The following is a 19761-nucleotide window of genomic DNA, read 5'->3' on the forward strand; positions in this document are numbered from 1 at the left end:
CATCTCCAGCCCCGCCCCACCCTTTCGTTCGCTATAGCTTTCACCTATGTAAGAAATAAATAATAATAATAATAATAGTCGTACATACCGATCAATTATCTCCTGATCACTCGTTTTATCACCAAACTCCTCAATAATGCGATCCAAGTCATTATTTTATTACTATAACATCTCAAAAAAGCTCTGCAAATGTCTGTGTTCTCTGTGCGCTAATTCACAGGCAGCCAGCTTGTTTACTTACGACCGCCCCGTTATCTGATACCAGGGCCATGTATGACTAATCATGAGATACGCCTTTTTTTATTGTTTTTTTTTTTTCGACTTGTCTCGGCTCCTGTCGTTCCCACTCGGCCATTGAATGGTTTTCTTGACTTTTTCTGGAGAAAAAACGACTAAAACCCATTTTTGCGTTTCTATAATGATGTCGGACAGGGTCCGACAATGGACCTGATAGGAATAATTGCAATGTCGGACCAGGTCCGACAATGGACCGCAAAGGGTTAATGATGTTTTCTCTGACTTGCCCGGCAGGACTAATGTTAATTCTCATGCTATTATTACTCCACCAGGGGTCAGGGTCCGGGAGAGACCGTACCGGATCCCAGAGAGTCGCAGGGTTCCTGTTCGCAAGGAGGTGGAGGATATGCTCAAGCTTGAAGTCATTGAACCTTCCCCGAGCTAGTGGTGCAGTCCTATCGCGATGGTGGGTAAGAAGGACGGCTCCACTCAGTTCTGCGTGGACTTTCAAAAGGTTAATGCCATCTCCAAGTTTGATGCATATCCAGTGCCCCGGGTGGATGAGCTCCTCGACCGACTGGGTAAGGCGCGGTTGATTTCGACCTTGGACCTGACGAAGGGATACTGGCAGATTCCACTGACTCAGAGCTTGAAAGAGAAAACTGCTTTCTCTACCCCAGATGGCTTGTTCCATTTCCGAACCATGCCCTTTGGGTTGCATGGAGCTCCCGCCACCTTTCAGAGACTGATGGACCAGGTCTTAGCTTCCCATCATCAGTATGCCGCCGCGTACATTGATGATGTGATGATTTTTCACTCCACCTGGAAGGAGCATATTGTTAGAGTTTCAGCCGTCCTCCAATCTCTGAGGGAGGCGGGGCTAACAGCCAAGCTGGGCAAGTGTGCATTTGGCAAACAGGAGACCCAATATCTTGGCTACATTATGGGTAATGGCCGGGAGAGGCCAATCGCCTCCAAAGTCCAGGCGCTGGTGGAGACGGTGATCCCGAGAACCAAGTCACAGGTGAGATCGCTACTGGGGTTAGCCAGCTATTACCACCGATTTATCCCCGAGTATGCCACCATAGTTAACCCCCTGGTAGATCTCACCCGAAAGGCTGCTCCAAAAATAGTTAAATGGACAGGGCAGTGTCAGGAGGCATTTGATTTGATCAAGAAGCGACTCTGTCAAGCTCCCGCTCTGATTTCACCAGATTTCAGCAAAGAGTTCATCCTGCAGACCGATGCCTCCCACATTGGTCTGGGGGCAGTCCCGTCCCAACAAGTTGACGGGGTAGAACACCCTGTTATTTATTTGAGCAAAAAAATGGCTCCTAGGGAGATTAACTACTCCGTCATTGAGAAGGAGTGTTTAGCCATCAAATGAGCTACTCACACTCTTCGCTATTACTTGTTGGGGTTTTCTTTCTCTCTCATCACTGATCATGCTTTTTTAAGGTGGTTACATACGGTGGTTACATAACGCTCGGATAACTCGGTGGTATCTGGCACTGCAACCCTTCCACTATACAGTGAAACATCGTATGGGTAAGGAGCATCAAAATGCAGATTTTTTTTCAAGGGAGGGGGGACCATTGGGGAATGTAGAGTTGGCCGAGGGTTCCTTCGGCATCACTCTGAGGGGTGAGATATGTGATAGAGAGAGAAAGGATCGATGCTGTAAATCTCCCTCCCAATTACAAAGGGTGCTGTGTAAGGGGGAAGGTAAGCTGCCTCCTAGATTTGCCACCTCGGTGGTAGGTGGAAACCGGAAGGTAACCATATTCGGAGGGGCGCATAGCTGCAAGTACTCAGGACGATTCCATTGCAGTCAGCTGCGGGGCAGCCCTATATTGGAGAAAACAGGCGACGTGTTGATTGCAGGGAGGAGTTTTCTGTGTACAAAGGGGAAGCAGCTACGTCAGTATCTCCCCGTGTGCTGAGACAATAATTGACCGGCCAGAGCTGGTGTATGTTTGTTTGTTTTGTTACGTGTTGTTTTTGTGTTTTCGTAGAGGAGCAGGAGGACAGGAGGCTGTCGCTACAGAGCTAGCACTAACCCCAGAGCACGCTCCTCATCGCACAGCACAACACAGCACAGCGCACGCTTCACAGTCCCCTTTGGAAAGAGCACATTTTCGTGAATGGAGGATTGTGGTTGTGGAGTGTCTTTTTGTTTGTTATTTTTGGAACGTGGACCTTGTTTTAAGAACATAAGAACATAAGAAAGTTTACAAACGAGAGGAGGCCATTCAGCCCATCTTGCTCGTTTGGTTGTTAGTAGCTTATTGATCCCAGAATCTCATCAAGCAGCTTCTTGAAGGATCCCAGGGTGTCAGCTTCAACAACATTACTGGGGAGTTGGTTCCAGACCCTCACAATTCTCTGTGTAAAAAAGTGCCTCCTATTTTCTGTTCTGAATGCCCCTTTATCTAATCTCCATTTATGACCCCTGGTCCTTTTTTCTTTTTTCAAGTCAAAGAAGTCCCCCGGGTTGACATTGTCTATACCTTTTAGGATTTTGAATGTTTGAATCAGATCGCCGCGTAGTCTTCTTTGTTCAAGACTGAATAGATTCAATTATTTTAGCCTGTCTGCATACGACATGCCTTTTCAACCCGGGATAATTCTGGTTGCTCTTCTTTGCACTCTTTCTAGAGCAGCAATATCCTTTTTGTAACGAGGTGACCAGAACTGAACACAATATTCTAGGTGAGGTCTTACTAATGCATTGTAGAGTTTTGATTTAAATTCAACACTTCTCGCAATATATCCAAGCGTCTTGTTAGCCTTTTTTATAGCTTCCCCACATTGTCTAGATGAAGACATTTCTGAGTCAACATAAACTCCTAGGTCTTTTTCATAGTTCCCTTCTTCAATTTCACTATCTCCCATATGATATTTATAATGCACATTTTTACTGCCCGCATGCAATACTTTACACTTTTCTCTATTCAATTTAATTTGCCATGTGTCTGCCCAATTTTGAATGCTGTCTAGATCATTTTGAATGACCTTTGCTGCTTCAACAGTGTCTGTTGTGGCATATTGTGTTGGAGTGAGCATCTCCGCAAGTACAACACATATGGATAAAATTACATTGCCTGTTTGTCAAAAACTGGTGGTAAAATTGTTGCAAATTTGTCTTCATCCTGTGAATCTGATTTTACGCCCGTATTTGTCTTGTCTTGTGGATTGATCGGGAGGAGCTGAAGAATGTATAGGACTGGGAAAAGAGGATCTGTTTCAGTAATGAGGGGTGATACCAGGTGCTGCTTTAGACGTTGATGCTATAGCAGCCTTAGGGCAGAGGGATGTTGAGTGACCTGTGGAAGCGCAGACCCCACAAGCTTTAGCTCTGAGACCGCAGAAAGTCCTGTTAAACAAATCTGGATCGGGTTGTGCCCAGTCGATGATGTGATTTTCAGATGCCAATATAGATGCTGCTTTTGCTGCATCTATAAGAACATAAGAAAGTTTACAAACGAGAGGAGGCCATTCAGCCCATCTTGCTCGTTTGGTTGTTAGTAGCTTATTGACCCCAGAATTTCATCAAGCAGCTTCTTGAAGGATCCCAGGCTGTCAGCTTCAACAACATTACTGGGGAGTTGGTTCCAGACCCTCACAATTCTCTGTGTAAAAAAGTACTTCCTATTTTCTGAATGTTTTGAATGACCTTTGCTGCTGCAATGGTGTTTGCCACTCCTCCTATTTTTGTGTCAGCTGCAAATTTAATAAGTTTGCTTACTATACCAGAATCTAAATCATTAATGTAGATTAGGAATAGCAGAGGACCTAATACTGATCCCTGTGGTACACCACCGGTTACCTCACTCCATTTTGAGGTTTCTCGTCTAATCAGTACGTTTTGTTTTCTACATGTTAACTACTCACCAAATCCATGTGCATGCATTTCCTTGAATCCCTACTGCGTTCAGTTTGAGAATTAATCTTTTATGCGGGACTTTGTCAAAAGCTTTCTGGAAATCTAAATAAACCATGTCATATGCTTTGCAGTTATCCATTGTCTGTTGAATCCTCAAAAAAATCAAGCAGGTTAATTATGTAAACGGTGCTTACTTATTAATAATAGTATTAAATTATCACTATTGGGAATTGTAGTTAAATGAATACACACATGATTTTAATGTTCTGTATTCTTTCTGTTGTAATGGATTACAGCAGTGTTTGACTTTGCTCTTTCTCTTTTTTTGTACAAATTGTTTTGTTTGTATCTAACTAGTTTGGGATTCTTCCTGTTGGTCCTGTTACCATGACGACTTCATTGAAATCAACGAGCGCAATATGTCCTGCCCGGAGTCTATTGGATAAAGGGGCTGTCTTAATTGACGTGCTGCTTTAAAAGCTGGCTGCTGGATGGTGACGGTGTGTGCCTTTGACCGAGAGAAATCGTGTTTGTGAACGCCAGGAAAAGACAGAGCGCCTTTTGTTTGCTAATTTAGTTAAGTTTTGTTTTTAGCGTTTATTCCAGATGGATTGGAAAACGAAATGTTCTACCCACGAATGAGTTGACCAGCGGAAGAGTCGTGATCTGTTAATGCTTGCTGTATGTGGTGAGAACAAAGCAAGTTTGTGTAGCTGAGAAAGTATATGGTTAAACTTTTGTAATATATTGGCTTTTAAAACATATGTTTTGTCTGGGGGTTAATGGATTTAAGCTTTGTTTATAGGATCTATCTTATAGTTATTCTTTATGGTGCTGTCATTTTGTATATAGTCTTTCTGCAAATTGTTGATTTATATATTGTGTTCATGATGTTATGTTATATGGGATTTTTCTTTCTTTTGATTGTTTTGATTTGTTAAATAGTTATTTTTATTTTGTTGTGATACTATTGGGAAAGTGTGTAATTGAGTTGATTGGGCTGTTTACTTTTTATTTTTGTTCTATATTGTATTGATGTGTTAAGTGAAGTGTTGTTTAGAATCTGTTATGGATATTGCCTCCTTTCTTTCCCCATCCTTTCTGTTTTTTTAATGGTATATTTTTCTTAAAGATATAATTGACTGAACTATCCTTGTCTGCACATTTGTCCTATCTGAGATTGGCTGTCCAATTAAAAGGAGCCTGGCCCTGGGTATTACAGTTAGACACAATCTCCCTTTCCTAAAACCATGCTGACTGTCTCCCAGGATATTGTTACCATATAGGTCATTTTCCATTTTGGATCTTATTATAGTTTCCATAAGTTTACATATAATAAGGTTATTGGTCTGTAGTTACCTAGTTCGGTTCTGTCTCCCTTTTTGTGGATCGATTTTACGTTTGCAATTCTCCAGTCTGTCGGTACAACCCCTGTGTCAAGAGACTGCTGCATGATCTTGGTTAGCGGTTTGTAAATAACTTCTTTCATTTCTTTGAGTACTATTGGGAGGATCTTATCCGGTCCAGGGGATTTGTTTATTTTAAGAGCTCCAAGTCCCTTTAACACTTCTGCCTGTGTTATGCTAAAGTTATTTAAACTGGATAGGAACAGGTCCTTTGTGAAAAGCAATCATTTCATATATTTGCTATTTTTTCTTTATCTATGATTTTGCCATTTTTATCTATTTGACATTTTACCTCTTGAATGTTCTCTTTCTGTTATAATATTGGAAACTTTTTTGAATTTGGTTTTAGCCCCCTTAGCAATGTTCATTTCTCTCTTGGCCTTTCTAACTTCCTTTTTGACTTGTGTTTGCAGTTCCAGGTACTTTGTTCTTAAACGCTCTGTAAAGTGCCTTTTTTTCTCTGAATATATATATATATTTTTTGATCTATTAAACCATTTTGGCAATTTTGTTTTAGATTTGTCCCTCCACATCTGACAGACAATTACACTACGTAGAATTCATAGGAGTCTAATTCAGCTCTGCGGTAGGATATACTAAGCATAACACATCTCTGAATATGGAGACAGCAAGGACGAATTCCCCCAATGTTAGATTTTTGAGTAATCTGTGGTCTCTGGATTTGAGTGTTACTGACAAATCTCTGCAATCTATTACTCTATGATCCAGGAATTCTGATGTTGCCAATAGCAATGAAACAAGATTGATGTCCTTACCTTCAATTATACTGAGCAGAATTTGCGGGGATATTAGAACATAAGAACATATTAAAGTTTACAAACGAGAGGAGGCCATTCAGCCCCTCTTGCTCGTTTGGTTGTTAGTAGCTTATTGATCCCAGAATCTCATCAAGCAGCTTCTTGAAGGATCCCAGGGTTTCAGCTTCAACAACATTACTGGGGAGTTGGTTCCAGACCCTCACAATTCTCTGTGTAAAAAAGTGCCTCCTATTTTCTGTTCTGAATGCCTTTTTATCTAATCTCCATTTGTGACCCCTGGTCCTTGTTTCTTTTTTCAGGTCAAAGAAGTCCTCTGGGTCGACATTGTCTATACCTTTTAGGATTTTGAATGTTTGAATCAGATCACTGTGTAGTCTTCTTTGTTCAAGACTGAATAGATTCAATTCTTTTAGCCTGTCTGCATACGACATGCCTTTTAAACCTGGGATAATTCTGGTTGCTCTTCTTTGCACTCTTTCTAGAGCAGCAATATCCTTTTTGTAATGAGGTGACCAGAACTGAATACAATATTCTAGGTGAGGTCTTACTAATGCATTGTAAAGTTTTAACATATACTTCCCTTTATTTAAATTCAACACCTCACAATATATCCAAGCATCTTTTTGGCCTTTTTTTATAGCTTCCTCACATTGTCTAGATGAAGACATTTCTGAGTCAACATAAACTCCTAGGTCTTTTTCATAGTTCCCTTCTTCAATTTCAGTATCTCCCATATGATATTTATAATGCACATTTTTATTGCCTGCATGCAATACTTTACACTTTTCTCTATTAAATTTCATTTGCCATGTGTCTGCCCAGTTCTGAATGCTGTCTAGATCATTTTGAATGACCTTTGCTGCTGCAACAGTGTTTGCCACTCCTCCTATTTTTCTGTTGTCTGCAAATTTAACGAGTTTGCTTACTATACCAGAATCTAAATCATTAATGTAGATCAGGAATAGCAGAGGACCTAATACTGATCCCTGTGGTGTACCACTGGTTACCTCGCTCCATTTTGAGGTTTCTCCTCTAAATCAGTATTTTCTGTTTTCTAGATCAACGACTCCATTGGCTGATGATTAACCAATGGCTTTGATGCCGCCCACTGTCTAACCCAGTAGTTGATTGTTTGTAGTGAAATTCGAACAAGTTTGACTAAAATTAGTTTATTGAACGGCCAAGTTGACTTACTCGTCCTGTGTCGTACATGTTAATTATAGTGTCTCACTTGCAAGGAGGCTGTGTGGTCCAGTAGGAGGCGGTGTGGTCCAAAGAAAAAGACTTATAACCAGGAGTTCCCCGATTCAAATCCCACCTCAGCCACTGACTCATTGTGTGACCCTAAGCAAGTCACTTAACCTCCTTGTGCTCCTTTTTTCGGGTGAGACGTAGCTGTAAGTGACTCTGCAGCTGAAGCATAGTTCACACATCCTAGTCTCTGTAAGCCACCTTGGATAAATGCGTCTGCTAAATAAACAAATAATAATAACTATGACGTATATTTAACATGTAATCATTATAATGTTAGGCCCCATGTTAGTGGGGCAAGGGGGCATTTGTTTGTGTATATCATGTTTTGGTAATTTACGATGGGCTATATAAATAAAAAAGCGTTCTTACCGGACCCCATCACCCAGTTTCTAAGTTACGAAAGTGAAATTGGGAGTGCTAACAAGTGGCAAAACAGGGACATAAATGTTGGATATTTCAGTCAACTCAATAAACATAACTTTGAGAAAAACCCAGATTTACATCAATTGTGTTGCATGGCATTGCAGGAGGAGAGAGTGGAACTGTATCTATAGGTGGAACAATCTCTGCCAGCCAATGGGGTCGTTGATACCACCCACTGGCTGTGATTGACAGAAGCAGTTGTGGCACAGTAAAAAAGAAAAAAGAAATATGGAGACCACATTGAAAAATAAATGGCGAGCGTCACATCAAAATGTAAAAAGCAAAGTGGAAATTGTGAAATAAATGAATTAATAAAGGTCTATTTTTATTTTATTTATTAATTTATTTCTAATTTTGGCAGGTAATATCCTCCAACATATCACACAAAAATAAAATAAAGAAATCCCAAGGTTCAAACTAGCAACGTGAGTTCGAGGCTGTGATACAGACAGTTTTACCCGCTGCGCCACTGGGTAACTGTTCAAATAAGTTTAATTTTTAAACTTGCATAAATTAATAAATGGCAAGCCAGGAAAATACATGTCAATTGATTTGACACATGCTTTTATCCGGAGCAATTGATATTTGTATAGGCCTACCCATATAAAAGTGGGGGGGGGGGGGGAATATATATAAATATATATATATATATATATATATATATAGCAGCCTATAATGGTAGCCTATTAGTCATGCAATATGACACTAGTGAGCCATGACTTCGTACTTGCATTTGGCAATATATGTCAGTGGCGTAATGGTTAGAGCACTTCACTGCGTACTGGAGGGTCATCGGTTCAATCCCAGGTGGGAGATACATTGTTAACACGTATGAACATTTTAAGTGTTACAACTCAAACAGGTCTAAGAGTATATAAAATAAAAGCCACAAGATGTTTAGTTCCTAAACACATTTAGAATCATAAATTCAGTAACGTGTTTCGAAAGTGTGACAAATAGCGTACATGTGTAAACACCTGGTTTATAGGCTATGTCTTAGTGATAATATATATTTCATTTCATCATATAGCCCCAAAGGAATCGGTATAGCATTTGGCTCTGAGAAACATATTCTTGAAAACACCTATTATGCCTGCTGCCATGTTTACCTCTATTGAATAGAGGTTGATTTGCTATTTGATTGGTTTCCACACAGCTTTTTTTCCACCTAGTTGTTATAATAGTCAGTTAGGCTATTTTGTCCGCCAGCAAACCGAAGAGCCTCACAACAAAAGAGCCGGGAGTCTAGCTGTGGGAGTCCAGCAAGGGGAGGCCTGCTCCGAGACGCTGTTGGAAAAGATCCGAACCTAGCAGCGCTCTGGAAGAAGCCATCTACTAGTCAGGTCTGTACCCTCCACCCCACTGCTCCCACTGTGCCTATTTGTCTTGCCTGTCCTGCTATGACTGTCTCTCACATCCCTGTTCTGTCCTCTCACTCTTGTCCTCTGCCCTCTCTCCACTGCTGCCCCTCCAACCCCTCTACCTCATCCCTCTGCCTCTCTCCCTCGCCCCCCTCGCACTCTCTCTGGTGCACTCTGGAACTGTCGCTCTTCTGTTAACAAAGCGGATTTCATCTCTGCCTTTGCCTCCCACCTCTCTCTCAATTTCCTTGCTCTCGCTGAAACCTGGCTGTCCCCTGATAACACTAACTCCTGCCGCCCTGTCCTCTCTCTACGTCCTGTCCTATAATACCCTGCGTCTCACTGGACAGGGAGGTGGGACTGGTCTTCTCCTCTCTCCCTCCTTACTCTTTTCTGTCCCCTCTGACCTCTCCTCACTCTCTGTTAACACCTTTTGAATTTCATGCTATCCAACTAACCTCTCCCTGTCAACTCCTGCTAATTATACTGTACCGCCCCCCTGGACCTCCCGCTCACTTTCTCGATGAACTCGACTATCTACTCTCCTCCCTCCCCTCTCTGTCTACCCCAACTGTCCTGTTAAGTGATTTTAACATCCATCTCTCCAACCCCAGCCACTCTGCCGGATTCCTCCCTCTCCTTCACTCCTTCGACTTCTGTCTCTCTCCATCCTCCCCCCCCCACTCACAAAGCTGGCCGTCAACTGGATCTCACCTTCTCCAGGGCCTGCTGCCCCTCCACCCTCTGTCACCCCCCTGTATGCCTCTGATCACTATTTCATCTCTTTCTCTGTCTCTCCCTGCTCCTCCTACCCCCACTGTCACCTCTCGCCTTAACCTCCGCTCTCTCTCTCTCTCCCCCTTTGTCCTTGCCTCCACCGCTCTCTCACCTCCCTCTTATCGACTCCTTCTGCCAACTCTCTGTAGACTCTGCTACCTCCACCCTCTTCTCCTCCCTCGACTCCCTCTGTGCCCTCACCTCGCGACCTGCTCGCCCCTCCCCTCCCCAACCCTGGCTCTCCTCTGTGCTCCGCTCAGCAAGAATCACACTGCGATCTGCTGAAAAGAAATGGAAGAGAACCAAACTCCCTGCTGCCCTAGACCTCTACCGCTCTCTCCTCTCCTCCTTCTCCTCTACTCTCTCCTCCTGCTAAATGTTCTTATTTCCAATCTATAATCCAAGCCTCCACTAACAACCCACGTAAACTATTCTCTACCTTCTCCTCTCTCCTAAACCCTCGCCCCTCCTCCTCCCTCCTCTATCTCCTCTGATGACTTTGCCTCTTTCTTCTCTTCTAAAATCTCAGATATCTGCAAACTCTTTAAAACCTCTCCCTTCCCCACCCCCTCCAGCTCCAACCCCTACACCCACTGCATCCCCTACTAACTCACCCTCCTTCTCCACCTTCTCTCCCCTCTCAGACTCTGACCTCTCCTCCCTGCTCCAGGGTCACAAACCCACCACGTGTGCCCTGGACCCCCTCCCCACTCACCTCTTCCAAGCTGCTGCTCCTGCTCTACTTCCCTTCATCTCTTGACTTTTTCAAAAATGGTGTTTGTGTGTAAACCAAGATGGCCACATGATGCATTTCTTTAAAAACATTTTCAAAATCTTCTTCTTGGGAACCAGTGAACCGATTGATTGGAAACATTGCATATGTCATCAACAACCAAACCCGCTTCAAGTTGCGACGCAGAAGTTGCAGCGATAAATTAATATCAAAATGGCTGCCAGCAAATTCACTGAAACACACCCAAACATCAAACGGCTTCTGTTTGAAAACCGTTTAACCAACTAACTCCAAACTTAGTAGGCATCATCCTGGGGACAATGGAATTCAAATAGGGAGAAATTTAGTTTTTGTAAAACAAGATGGCTGCCAGACCTACATTTTCTTCTTAAATTTAAAACTTCTTCAGTTGATAAATTGTTTATTTGATTAACTCCAAAGTTGACAAGCATCATCCCTGTGTCAATACAATTGACTTTTTCAAAAAATGTGTTTGTGCGTAAACCAATATGGCCACCTGACACATTTCTTTAAAAACCTTTCCAAGTCTTCGGTCAAATGTAAAACTAGCTTATAACTCCTTACAGAGTGCACAGAGGGTTATGGTTACTATACAACACATTTAGGAAACCATATATTACCTTGATCGTGACCTTTTGACTTCTCCTTAAGGTTAAATGTAAAATTAGCTTGTAACTCCTTACATTGTGTATATAGGGTTATGGTTACTATGGTGTTTAAAGTTATAAAGCATTGTGAGAGAATGAACTAATGCAGTATTTTGAATTGAAACTGCTCCATAAAACTGATCTGTTGCTGACACTTGTGCTGCAATGCTACAGCTTGCCAAAAATTCCACCTGGTACTGAGCTTGGAAGCTGTAAAACTGCCTGGCAGTTCTAGTTATATTTATATTTATACCTTATTTAAAAATGTACATTGATTGAAAAGACATCATTAGGAGGAGAATGGCATTCCATACAATCAATTCAACCATTTCATCGCTTAATATAAACAAGATAATAGCCTGATAATCATGAATCATGAACTCCTGGATACTTGTAACTCTGTTAACTAGGGATTTCAACATGGAAACAAAACGCTGGGGTAAATCACATGCAAAAAAAAAATAGAAAAACACTTAAGTGCTACCTTTACTTTTTATTTGTTCAAATGCAGCTCCCCTGTGTATTCACAACTATACTGTATGTATTGTGTGTCACAGTTCACATGGAAGGAGGGTTCTGAACATAAATGATCAGTCAAATGCTGCAAACCCAGAATTGTTTGTAAGCAATTTATTACGTGATTGTTGTATTTGGTAATATTAATTATCATGCACATTATACTGCTTGTAATAAGAACATAAGAAAGTTTACAAATGAGAGGAGGCCATTCACCTCATCTTGCTCGAGTGGTTGTTAGTAGCTTATTGATCCCAGAATCTCATCAAGCAGCTTCTTGAAGGATCCCAGGGCGTCAGCTTCAACAACATTACTGGGGAGTTGGTTTCAGACCCTCACAATTCCCTGTGTAAAAAAAAAAAGTGCCTCCTATCTTCTGTTCTGAATTCCCCTTTATCTAATCTCCATTTATGACCCCTGGTCCTTGTTTCTTTTTTCAGGTCAAAAAAGTCCCCTGGGTCGACATTATCTATAACGTTTAGGATTTCGAATGTTTGAATCAGATCGCCGCGCAGTCTTCTTTGTTCAAGACTGAATAGATTCAATTCTTTTAGCCTGTCTGCATACGACATGCCTTTTAAACCTGGGATAATTCTGGTTGCTCTTCTTTGCACTCTTTCTAGAGCAGCAATATCCTTTTTGTAACGAGGTGACTAGAACTGAACACAATATTCTAGGTGAGGTCTTACAATGCATTGTAAAGTTTTAACATTACTTCCCTTGACTTAAATTCAACACTTCTCACAATATATCCGAGCATCTTGTTGGCCTTTTTTATAGCTTCCCCACATTGTCTAGATGAAGACATTTCTGAGTCAACATAAACTCCTAGGTCTTTTTCATAGTTCCCTTCTTCAATTTTAGTATCTCCCATATGATATTTATAATGCACATTTTTATTGCCTGCATGCAATACTTTACACTTTTCTCTATTAAATTTCATTTGCCATGTGTCTGCCCAGTTCTGAATGCTGTCTAGATCATTTGGAATGACCTTTGCTGCTGCAACAGTGTTTGCCACTCCTCCTATTTTTCTGTTGTCTGCAAATTTAACAAGTTTGCTTACTATACCAGAATCTAAATCATTAATGTAGATTAGGAATAGCAGAGGACCTAATACTGATCCCTGTGGTGTACCACTGGTTACCTCGCTCCATTTTGAGGTTTCTCCTCTAATCAGTACGTTCTGTTTTCTACATGTTAACCACTCCCTAATCCATGTGTATGCATTTACTTGAATCCCTACTGCGTTCAGTTTGAGAATTAATCTTTTATGCGGGACTTTGTCAAAATCTTTCTGGAAATCTAAATAAACCATGTCGTACGTTATCGTACACAATATATTAGTATTACAAATATAGATATTTTATGCATATGTTTTTAAAGTGTATATAATGCATGTAAACTAAATATATACTGACTAATATCTTGGCTATAAATATTTAAACGAGGTACAACTTCATTCGTTGCTACATCAACTTCTGGAGCCCCATTGGAGACAGCGCTGTCAATCATGATACTGCACCCGGGGTTTACAGACTGAGTTAAGGTCGGAAGCATTTAAAATTCTTTAAAATAAGTTGTAATAAATGAAATTGTTAAAGTCAGGAGCCACAAGAACCACAGACATAAGTGACCTAAGGAATTAAGATTAAATTTCAGTCCCTGCAGTGGCTCGCCCCTTTGGGGTATAAAGGCCCATTGAAAAGAATTGGATCCCCTCTTAGACACAAGAAACATCCAACCAAGTCTGCTTTGAGGCTTAACACCAGCTTAGCTCATGAAAAAGGAACTAAATTAGATTCAACAAGTTTGTTTGGTCACAGTTAACACAGGTTTTTTGAACAATGGTTTTCTATGCAGCCTTCTTGGTTTCTATTGTACTGCAATATAATTTTGTGTGCAATAAGAGAACCTTAATTTCATGCTGGTGGTGTTAGGCTTTGTAATATTACATTGAATGAAGGCAGATTGTTCTATATATGTGTTTGCACAATTTCTTATAAATGACATGCTTGTTTGTACAGGGTTGAACGCAATTTATTTGTAGTCGACCTGTTGAAAATACCTTTATAAATGCTGCTTTTACATAATAGTTTCATGTCTGTGATATAAAAAAACATCCTTCAAATGGATTATAAAAATCAGATCATGATATATTTAGAAATCCTTAATCACTTTAATTATAGGTACATTTCATAAACGGTTTAATTGTCTGATGCTGAAAAGGAAAAATGATGCATATTGTTAGATTGGATTAGCTGACTAGTCTGCTGTTTCTTTATACCAGTAGAGTGATCTGCAGATATGCAGGGCTCTATGGTGTGCCCAATTTGGACTCATATGCAATCAAGAAAGTTGTTGGTGTGATCATTAATTTAGTTTTAGGCGCACATGTGCGACCAATCTTTCATCTAATCAGTGTTCAGTACTCATGGTTTGCAAGACAGTTAAGAGTGTTAAGAACCACACAAAAAAAAATGTACATAAGTTACATCGAGGCATGTGGCTAAACTGGGAGTGTTGAACTGGGTTTTAATAGTTAGATTGAGGCATGTGGCTAAACTGGGAGTGTTGAACTGGGTTTTAATAGTTAGATCGAGGCATGTGGCTAAACTGGGAGTGTTGAACTGGGTTTTAATAGTTAGATTGAGGCATGTGGCTAAACTGGGAGTTTTGAACTGGGTTTTAATAGTTACACTGTGCTTTCTGTACATTTTTGTATGTATACTTAATATTTAAACAGCAGCTGAAAAGAACACAAGTGCATGTACAAAGGAAAACAAAGAAATATAGACACTCAACTTAACTGTTGCTACTGTTATACTTATTTTTGAAAATTGGGTTTGTGTATTTTTTATGTGTGCCGAAGAAAAAATATTAGCGTAGCGCCCTGATATGTATACAGGTGTGCAGTGTAAAGAGGTGAAATTTTGTCCTTTACGTTTGTAGAAACTCGGCTCAAACCAAAGATCTCTTCAGCCGAATGTCACATCCTTGTAATTCATGCAGCAGCAGCATGTTGTGTTTAATTGCACATCTTGAAGATAAAACACTGAACCTATACAACGGCCACCAGACAAAATACTGGGGATGTGCTGGCATGAAAGACAAGACAATCTGGCATGATTGCATGGCAACACACGCCTGCCTAAAAGTTAACTCTTTCAGGGCACAATGCCCTCAACTGTTTAACCACATTGTACTTTACCAGCAAGAAACAGTATGGGTTTGTTTTTCTGTCATGTTTTCTAAAGGAATTTAGAATGAACTTGAATTCCATGTCTACTTTCTAACATACAACCAGTTAATGATTTTGCCCCTAGTTGTATTTCATTTAGAGTATTATTTCAGATTAAACATGTTGATAGTAAGATGTGCTTAAACTTATCTATATACAGTAAGCACCTCCACCAGCTCCCTGGCCTGGGACAGCCAAGCTCATTACATATGCAAACGTTTGTCCAGACACCTCCACCAGCTCCCTGGCCTGGGACAGCCAGGCTCACTCTCCTACCTGCTTCTCCTCACTCTGTATCTTCACCAGGTCACCTCCCTTTGATCTGCACTGAGCCTGGCTGGCATTCCAGGGCATGATATCCTTTGAAAACATGTAGCACTTGTGATTGAACAGCACCCAGCCCTTCAAACACAATTCACACATCTGACCTACTGAGTAAGAAACAAGGATGCATGTGAGTAACTTACACATAACCTCAGCTACAAACACAGGAGCAACAATAAGTAAATGTGCTTACCAAGTTTCATCCCAATTAGATGAGCAGTTCTCTAGATGTGAGCAAATCTGTGGCCTGCACATACACACAGAATTTAAAGACAAACTGAAGGGCACCTCTTTATATCCCCAGAATCTGGGTAGCCTCATATCTTGTGCTAATGAATTTCCTAAACAAGTTTCATCACAATTGGATTGGTAGTGTCTTGTACATATGTAAAACTCCAAAGTGAGGCATACGTTTTCTTCTTTGGAGTCCTGCTCTACAATCTAGGCAGATAAATGGTGCAGAGAAATGATGGCTAATTCACTAGCATCTTGTTCATGCCTTTGAATCTGGGTTCTCACAACTGGGACTACAACTGCCATTTTGTTTCCAACAACCTAGTGGACATTACAACAGCAGAAATCTCTTTCTTTGTCTCTCTGTATCCCTTTCACAGAGGTGAGGGGTATATCTCAGTGCACCTGCCAGTACTGTGCTTTACTCCGATTATGTAACACAATTTTTGTTCCTGGGTAGTAAGTGTTATTTCCTAATTGCTTATGCCACAAAGGTATAGAAAATGGCTATTATTCCCCACAAACTTTGCTTTTGTGACCAGACAGTGATATTTTGAAATTTACCTATTTCCAATGAGAAAACGGGCGAATTTGTATCTTTTCGTTCACATAAAGTCAGAAAAAAACAACATATGAATCCAAATTAACATGTATTTATACTAAAGTAATACAAAAATGACTACAAAAGATTTAGAAGTGAGTAGTTTTTCGAGATTTACGATTATACTGTAAATCACTTTTACGAATCGGCCCCCAAATGTAGTCTCCCGTCATGTTCTCGTTATACTGTCCTATATATATATATATATATATATATATATATATATATATATATATATAAACAAAAACATTGTCAATGTAAAAAAACAAGTTAGAAAAACGCAACAGCCGTTCAAAGGGGTGATATCAAACACAAAAGTCCAAGTTAGGAGAAGCAATTAGGCCAATCTTGTCAAGCATCAAGCAAATAGGCACAATTGGAAAGGTGCTGGGGCCGAAGATTCACACAATTCTTGCTTCTAACTTGGCGCCTTTTTTTGATCGCTTCGCTCCACTTGAAATGCGTAGTGGCGCAGCGGTCTTAGGTCATGTGATCTTCAAGAATGTCATGTTGCAAGTTCAAACCACTTGAAATGCTCTTTGTATGACTTGAAGTGACTGAGACACACACTCACACACACTGAGACTGTGTGTTGTAGTGTGTGTGTTTCTCAGTGTATGTGTGTCTCAGTGTGTGTGTCTCAGTGTGTGAGTGTGTGTCTCAGTCACTTCAAGTCATACAAAGAGCATTTCAAGTGGAGCGAAGCGATCAAAAAAAGGCGCCAAGTTAGAAGCAAGAATTGTGTGAATCTTGGGCCCCAGCACCTTTCCAATTGTGCCTATTTGCTTGATGCTTGACAAGATTGGCCTAATTGCTTCTGCAAACTTGGGCTTTTGTGTTTGATATCACCCCTTTAAATGGCTGATGCATTTTTCTAACTTGTTTTTTTACATTGACAATGTTTTTGTTATAAATAGCACTTCTTTTTTTACTTTATCAAATAATGAATAAAGCGAGGGAAAGATATTCGAGAATGTGTATGGTGAATAGACAGACAGACATTACAAGAGAGTAATAAGTAGAGTAATATAAGAGAAATGAGAAAATATTTGAAAGTAAAATAATGGTAGAAGGGAATTTTGGACAGTATTGAAAGTGTAAACATTGTATTCTTAGAGTTGCATGATATGAGTTGGTAGGTATTGATATATTGATATTTACGTAGGTACAAAACTACAATGTTATAAATGGTTCAAAAGGTACACATGCATGTCCATGCTAAAGGGTAATATACTAACAAATTTTAATGCTGGAAAAAAAACATTATTCTCCTTGATATAGTGGTCTTATGAACTTAGGCTAAGGCATTTGTAAAGTATTAGATCTCTTCATAAAAGGCCATATACATTTTGTTTGCATTTCTTGACCATGATTTGACTTCAATAAGTGCATCATCTGCATGCACCATTTTCCGGTAGCACCCATAGCAAGAACAGACACATAGTGTCCTGAAGTGACATCCTGTCCTTGGTGTATGATAATGGAATCTAATTGGTAATTCCTGTTGTCCACAGTAATTGTGCTCTTCTGCACAGCAGTAAACTTAGCATTGTGTCACTTTGTAACGGTCCCGTCTGGTTTGGTTTCCCAAAACATAAGTTGGACTGCAATCAGTCTCCCTGCTGATTGAATAAGTTCACGTTTCATGATTGGAGAAATTTTGCATTGCCTACATTTGCTACCAGGAATCATTGCCCATTTGTCATTTCTATAAATGAGCTCTTCCAAACTCATGGAATCTGTACCAGCAGGTACATGTAGAGAATAAATATACAACACCTCTCAGTTTGATGAGCAGTAGTTACATGTAGTACATAGAATGCAAGGACTTATTGTGACTGAAACCCTGCGAGATACTTCAGGACAAATTTCAGACAATTTGGTGAGAAACTCTGCAACATGTTGCTGCTCACCTCTATTGAAAGGTTCTCCTGAGAAGTGACAAATATCCACAGTAGTTAGAGACACAGTGGATGGCAAGTGATCCTATTTGTGAACAAAGCTCCTGATAGCCTCTTGTTGACTGTGTTTTAATGAATCCTTCAGAGGTTGCAAGTGAAGAAGGCACTGCAATGTTGCATTTGCATAGCATGAGGTGAAATTGGGGTTGCTCAAGCCTCTGAATGGATGTGTAAGTGCAATGTTCTCTTAGAAGATTGAGGCTTTTGCTGTTCCTGAACATTAATGATGGCTCGGTTAATGAAATGTGCATGATCTTTTACCTTGTGTCCCTTGTGCGTGTTAGTCTCCTTCAAGCTTTTCAACTTCGGACAATAAATCCCTGTGACCCGATGGTACTCTTCAACTGCAGTTTGACATGCATAGATGGAGGTGGGGTCAAAGTTGATAAGGTGGATACCGCTTAAAGAAGTAACTGTGGAAAGTGCAATGAAACTTTGTCCATAGGAGAAAATGGAGTTACCACGATCTGTTTTTAGAGTCATCCCCTGACATTTGTGAATGGTGATTGCATGAGCACCAATGACTGTTCGAGAGCAGTTCCCAATGTAGACTCTATCCATGATTTCAAACTTTGAGCATAAATGTTGAAAGGTATGGGTGACTCCATTGTTAAATGTGATGGTTATGGTTTTGAGCATACTTGTGTTTTCCAGATAGTAGGAAATTGATGAGACCAGTGGCAATGTCAATGTTCTTGTGAATTTGCTTAATACAAATGCAAATGTGATACATTTACTACCAAACTAAATACAAAGGCAAATATATGACAAATGCTAAATGGACTTCAAATACTTTCCCATACAACAAATGTTAATGTATTAACATGAATTTGACAGAGGCCTTTATCCAAGATGACATACAAGGAAAGCAGTTTATATAATAACAACATAAACACAGTAATCATGTAGTCCATAATAATTAACAGGTATGTACCAATATAGGAAGTAATTTACATAAAACAGTTTTTCCCAATCTTCGTCCTGAGGACCCTGTGTTTGCTGATTTTGTGTTCCAACTGAGCTTTAAATTCCGAATTGAACCCTCAATTGAATGAATAAAATGTCTAATCGGAGCATTTCAATTATTTGTAGAAATGGCTGGCTGCACAGGCCTCAATTAACACTAATCTAGGACTACCTAGGGCTCTGGACTCTTGACCGGAGGGTTGTGGGTTCAATCCCCGGTGGGGGACACTGCTGTTGTATCCTTGAGCAAGGTACTTTACCTAGATTGCTCTAGTAAAAACCCAACTGTATAAATGGGTAATTGTATGTAAAAATAATGTGAAATAATGTGATGTCTTGTAACAATTGTAAGTCGCCCTGGATAAGGGCGTCTGCTAAGAAATGAATAATAATA

General features: G+C 40.2%; 1 protein-coding gene across 1 annotated transcript in view; it reads left to right on the forward strand.

Moving 5' to 3' along the window:
- Positions 1-4633: 4633 nt before the first annotated feature.
- The window catches only part of LOC117434781 (V(D)J recombination-activating protein 1), a 52142-nt gene continuing 37014 nt past the window's right edge, over positions 4634-19761 (forward strand). The window contains exon 1 of the mRNA XM_059003182.1: positions 4634-4804. The gene's annotated coding sequence lies outside the window, so the exon portion shown is untranslated. The remainder of the gene's footprint in view (positions 4805-19761) is intronic.

The sequence above is a fragment of the Acipenser ruthenus genome, chromosome 28 (assembly GCF_902713425.1).
Source record: "Acipenser ruthenus chromosome 28, fAciRut3.2 maternal haplotype, whole genome shotgun sequence".
Lineage (NCBI taxonomy): Eukaryota > Metazoa > Chordata > Actinopteri > Acipenseriformes > Acipenseridae > Acipenser > Acipenser ruthenus.